The following is a 6122-nucleotide window of genomic DNA, read 5'->3' as shown; positions in this document are numbered from 1 at the left end:
CCCGAATATGACATGGCGTCCCCAGCAGAAATATTGAACCCGTTTTCAGCTGTGGAACTGGTCGACACAGAAACCCTTGATTGTCATAAAAACACCAACACCAGTTTAAATGGGACTGGTGATCGGTAAGTATGGCAAATGTATCATGCTATAATGAAATTATACTTTTATGAAATGATATTGAAACCTTGAAGAGCTTGTTATACCACAATAATTTTAGCTTAGCATTTTAACGTGAGCCCAGTGCGTGAGCCAGCCAAATGGCATCAGATCTAGCTTACTTCACCACGTTGTAAATGTAACCGCAATTAAAACTGGATGTTACAAACAGAACTGCACACAGAAAATAAAAGGTGTGCTTTATGTCGGCGTGTCGTTTGACATTGTCACACCTAGTTAATCATCTACGGACATTTGTAAATAACTTTCAATGTTTTGGGGCATCAAATGACGTGCAAAACAACGAAGGAAACTTTTCCGTTTGACAGAAACAATGGACGCTGAAGAAAGGCTCCTCGACGTCAAGCTGTCACCAGAAGATAGAAGACGAAGATTGCCGTGTCAAGCAGTCATCATGATAATTTTTGTTGATCTCCTCCCCCCCACCCCAGTTTTTGGCAAGATTCAGAATGAAAAGCTTCTTTCTTAGATCACACCTAGAGGTAGACGGTATGGTAAACAAACCCAATTTATCACCTTTCAGTTACTGGTATTAAAAACATAGCTGGCCTATGACAATATAACATCTAGGTGTTGTATGTGCTTCACGTTAAGATTAAAATGAAATTCTCACTCTTATGTTGTGCTTTTTTAATTTGCAAAATCATGAAGTGAACATTGTTCCCCAAGTTTCTAAGAAATGCATTACTTCAATCACATAATCTAAACCAGTGTCCAGTGACCCCCCTAAGCTTTTTGCAGACAAGCAGCCATGACCATCGTTGTTGTTCCCCCCCCCCCGTTTTCGACAAGATTCAGAATACATACATATACATTTTTAAAAACCCTTCTCTTTCTAAAGCAACATTCCTCCCCAAGCTTCCAAACAAATGCATTACTTCAAATCTTAACATTTTTTTCTGGCTTTTCTCCCCCCACAGTTTATGTTATTAATGTGTGAACCAATATTGCAAAACATTTAAGAACCAGAAAGTTGTGTGCTGTTACATTTCATTATTTATTTGGAGTTTCATAATTGTAATGTTGTGAAGATAGTCATTGACTGCAGGTGTCGCCTATGGCAGCATCAATGTTGGCCCAGTTCCTGGATGGCGTGTCCACTGGAGTGCTGTGTACATATTCAGCTGTAACAACAATGGTACAGTACATGAAATAACAGTACATTTCATACAAAAAATATAAATACAAAAAACAATGAAATTAAGGCAACATGTAGATAGTGCAAGCATACTATTACAGGTGTAGGTGTATCTTTAAAGCCATCTTACTGATATGTTTTGTTGGCTCTATGAGGATAGTTGCTTTACAGAGTCACTTTGGATAAAATGCCAGTTAAGTGTCATAAAATGTAAAATATTAAGTACCGTAACATAGATCGCCGCAGGCTGGCTCGGTCCCCCTCGTCTATGGCATCAGGCTGACCCTCTCCCTTGGTCTCGTCTATGGCATCAGGCTGGCTCGGTCCCTCTCGCTGTCGTCTATGGCATCAGGCTGGCTCGGTCCCTCTCGCTGTCGTCTATGGCATCAGGCTGGCTCGGTCCCTCTCGCTGTCGTCTATGGCATCAGGCTGGCTCGGTCCCTCTCGCTGTGTCCAATGGCAGCAGGCTGGCTCTGTCCCGTGGTGTTGTCCATTAAAAAAACAAAACAAAGTAATAATCCATAAATGCATGCACCATTACAGTTGCCAGTTAAGTGTCATAAAATGTAAAATATTAAGTACCGTAACATAGATCGCCGCAGGCTGGCTCGGTCCCCCTCGCTGTCGTCTATGGCATCAGGCTGGCTCGGTCCCCCTTGGTCTCGTCTATGGCTTCAGGCTGGCCCTCTCCCTTGGTCTCGTCTACGGCATCAGGCTGGCTCGGTCCCCCTCGCTGTGTCCTATGGCAGCAGGCTGGCCCTCTCCCTTGGTCTCGTCTATGGCAGCAGGCTGGCCCTCTCCCTTGGTCTCGTCTATGGCAGCAGGCTGGCTCTGTCCCGTGGTGTTGTCCATTAAAAAAACAAAACAAAGTAATAATCCATAAATGCATGTACCATTACATTTTTTGGTGCTACACCGAGTATGTGAGGATTTTTGCTTTACAATAGCATATACTTGTATACATAAGAACACTAGGTACCATTTGAGAAAAAAAATCAAACACAACATGAGGGGTAATACTTAACTTGCCACAGGAAATCAGAATGTGAACATGGTTAAACTCAACAGATTCATCTAACATGTGACTGTCTAACCGCGGAAAAATTGTTTTGCCCCCTATTTCAGCTAAAACTTGGGCAACAACATTTTTTGTGATTCCACAGCCACTGGGAATCTGGCCACCATTCATTCTGATCATCCTCTGAATAATCTGCTCTGTGGTTGAACAGATGACAACAACGCCCCTGGATGGTTGCTGCAGACCTCCCCGACTCTTGCGTGCTATCAGTGGATGTGAGATGTCATCTTCAGCTGTATTTAATGCACCCGAACATGCATGGCAAGATATTTTCTCATGCAGCCTCTTGACTATGAAGCCAGCGATGTAGGTGACTGCTGCCTCCTTGAACTCAGACAAGGGGTCCACGTCTGGGAGGGAGGCAGTCGCGGCTTCCGACAAATCCACTTCCACATACTCCTGGTCTTCAGTTCTTCTTGCGAGATTCGCTGTCAGTGGGGTAGCATCCAACACATCAGTGTTGTCTCTGAGGAGGCAGTTACCATTACCTGATTTCACTTGGTGACGTACAAGCAACCGCTTATAGGCCGCTTTGAACTGCCTAACATTGGGATTGTTGTTGTATCCCCCTCTAGCTCTTACAGATCCAAAAAAGAGCTCCAAGTGGTCCTGGCTAAGCCTGTACGTCAGAAGGTACCTGCAGGATGGATTGCTGCCTTCTACCAAGTCATGGTAAACGTTGAGCACACTTCTGCATGTGCCAATAAAGCCCTGGATGGATGTCTTTCTGTCGGACTTATAAATTGGCACCAACTCCCCACGTCGTAACACTTTCTAACCACGGAGAAAGTCCTCTGCCTGCTGCAAGATGCCCTCTGCACGGTCTTTTGTGCTTGGCTTCAGTGGAGCTTTGAAGCCTTTCCCAAGTGGATTCCGGCTGTTTAGGACATCGAAAGCAGAATCCACAATGCGCAAGAAACGCACAGTTGCTTCACTGCCTGCGAAGTCCTCCAATTTCAGCTCCTTGTCGCAGTACTCTATGGCAGCAGCAACACTGCTACTAAACAGCTGTACTGCCAGTTTGACCTTCATTTTCTGTTTTCTCCACTGGATATGGGCCATTTTCAGTTTATTTCCAAGCCTTAGGCCCTCTTCTTCTTGGATGGTATTCAGCGCCTCAATGTATCTCCACTCAATCTTCTGCCCATCCTCCGTGTACAGCACAAGCAGATCACCAAAAAGATTGCGGAGAATCTTAATCAAATGACAGGCATCCAGAAGTACGTGGACCCGCTGACTTGGGTCTTCTGGATGCTGAAAGTAAGGCTTCATGTGTTTGATGGTAAAATTAGCACCAAGTTTGCCAGCCATTGTGATGTTTGACCTCAAACCATCGAAGGTGATGGAAACCACCTTAATGCCAATTTCATGAAGCCTGCTTAAGCTTTCTCGCACAATATTTGCCTTGTCGTCAGCATTCACAGAATCAATGAGAAAGTATGCTATGGGAATTTTCCAAGTCTCATTGAGGGCAATGACCATAACAACTAAGGCCTCCCTTGCAACGGTGCTTTTATGCTCGCCACCTCCGAGGTCCACATAACCTTGGACTTGGCCCCCTGCTAACTCTGTCATTCTATGAATGTACATCTCATCCAGGGTCAAAGCACACACAGTGGCTCTCCCTTCTGCTTTGCTGGTTTCCACATGTCCCTTCAAAGCAGTAAAAGAGGCAACTGTGAAACCTGGATCAGCTGACACACTGCTGTACCACACACGAATGGTATCCCTATGAGGCAGAAAGTTCTTAAATTTCTGCCTGACGTACTCATATGCTTTAGGGGAATAGAAATGCAATGTAGTGGCAAACTGCCTCAATTCCTCTGAATATTTGGCAGGTCTTCTACCCCTCATCATCATATGCAGAATGTCTTTGGGTATCCCATTGACTTGTTCGAGGAGGGCGGCGCCATTATCTGAAATCAACTGCTCTTGTTTGAGCTCTGCAGTCAACTCTTTAAGAGAGGTGATTCTTTTCTTAAGCCGCCTGGTTGTCTGCTTCTCCAATTTCATCCTCTTCTGGTATTTCTCCACAATTGCTAGTAGTGTATCATTTTTACGCTTTAATGTACGTGGAGGATTACAACTGTAGCTATGCTCTTCTACGATTTGTCTACCCTGTCCACCATGTACCTCAGCCATTTCTACTACAGCTGCTGTGACAGAAGGTAAAGAAACAGGAACACTTACCTCGGTAACATCTGCCACAGCAGCAGCACTTACCTTCGATGTTCTCACCCTGGCAGGTTTCTTTTGAAGGTGCACAGGAAAGGAGAACAGAGTAGGTACCGCCGTGGTCTTTAGACGGCACCGCTCTCCCTGGATGGTGAAGGCATCTTCCTCAAAATGCACGCTGCACAGACGAGAGGATGAGCTGGGCTTCCAGTCCTGTCGTCGGATGTTAACAATCCACTGCCTCCTCCTCTCCGCATCCTGCTCACCTGGAAAACTGGGTTGACAGGCATATTAATAAATTTCAGTGTGTGTGTGTGTATACTATACATACACTGTACATGAGGAAGATCACAATTCCCATAGAAATACAATTATATATTGCCAGATACAGAATAACAATAACCATTGTTATGTAAATGCCATATGGGACCTGTACTACAAAGCTGGTTCAGACAAAGTTAACGTTAAACCAGGAGGCCTGTATTACATGATTTAACTCTTAACTTAACCTTAACTTATCCTGACCCTGCTTCGTAGTTAAGGCCCATGTAATTGGCTGATTATTGTTGCGAACCATGTGAAACATGTAACTGGGGACATCTACTGGTAAAACATGACATCACAGTAAATATGTAGCTACAAAAAAAAAAAAACTAAGCTGCGGACAGAGCGAGGAGGCTCGCGTTGCTGAGGTAAATTAATTTTCCTGCGCAGTCCACTAATTTGATCCACAGTGGCATACATTACGTTTTTGAACATAATTGGAAATCAAAACTGGTAACGTACCGCACATGCTCCATAAAAAAATATATCATACACCAAGACAAAGAGAATATTACATTAATTAAGCTTAGATCTATACGCCGCAGCTGTACTCAGGTAAAAATCACAGCGTGTCATTTGCAATGGTCATCGCAAGTCACGCTCTGAGGTAAAATATGGATAGGTGGCTGACAATCAAAGTGTAGCCGTTGAAAGGCAACATGTGACGTTAAAAAACAACAAGCAATGATGGCTACATGTTTCAAAAGGCGTAACAAATTCTGGTAATTTATAAAGAAAGAGAAGCAGATAAATTAAGGGTGTCGCTGAGGAAATGTATTTCACTGAATGAGCGGTGACTTCCACTGCAACAGCAACGCGACATATACAGCGACATAACGCAGCAAAATAACACCGGGTGCTCACGATGACATTTTACAGTCGATGACATCCCAATAACATTTAAGATGTTTCCAAACGGGCAGCTGTCAAAAAACACTTTGACATGTACTGAGGAAACTAGCTAGGCTACATGAAAAGCTAGCATTACTGTAACGTCAGGGATATGCTTAACATTATCAAACCTCTGCCGTATCAAACGACTATCACCTTCGATTTAAAAGTCACAAAACTGTATCTGAAACAATTGTCTGTCATATCGTGACAATGGATGTGGCTACTGATGCCAAACTACCTCAGACATCAATATCCTTGTCAAACAACCACGTCAAAAGTTTAACTTTACTTACCAGAAAAGCTTCACAGAGCTCCCGGCAGACAGCCGATTAG

At 43.8% G+C, this 6122-nt stretch overlaps 1 long non-coding RNA gene across 1 annotated transcript; it reads right to left on the bottom strand.

Annotated features, from left to right (window-relative positions):
• Positions 1-795: 795 nt before the first annotated feature.
• On the bottom strand, positions 796-2358 carry LOC134444968 (uncharacterized). Its single transcript, XR_010034149.1, has 3 exons — positions 1901-2358; positions 1545-1791; positions 796-1304 (listed from the first exon to the last, which is right to left on the bottom strand). It is a non-coding gene; the product is annotated as an uncharacterized LOC134444968 (long non-coding RNA).
• Positions 2359-6122: the final 3764 nt, after the last annotated feature.

Source organism: Engraulis encrasicolus, unplaced genomic scaffold (genome assembly GCF_034702125.1).
Source record: "Engraulis encrasicolus isolate BLACKSEA-1 unplaced genomic scaffold, IST_EnEncr_1.0 scaffold_89_np1212, whole genome shotgun sequence".
Classification (NCBI taxonomy): domain Eukaryota; kingdom Metazoa; phylum Chordata; class Actinopteri; order Clupeiformes; family Engraulidae; genus Engraulis; species Engraulis encrasicolus.
The sequence above is the reverse complement of the archived record's forward strand: the minus strand, read 5'-3'. Positions and strand labels throughout refer to the sequence as shown.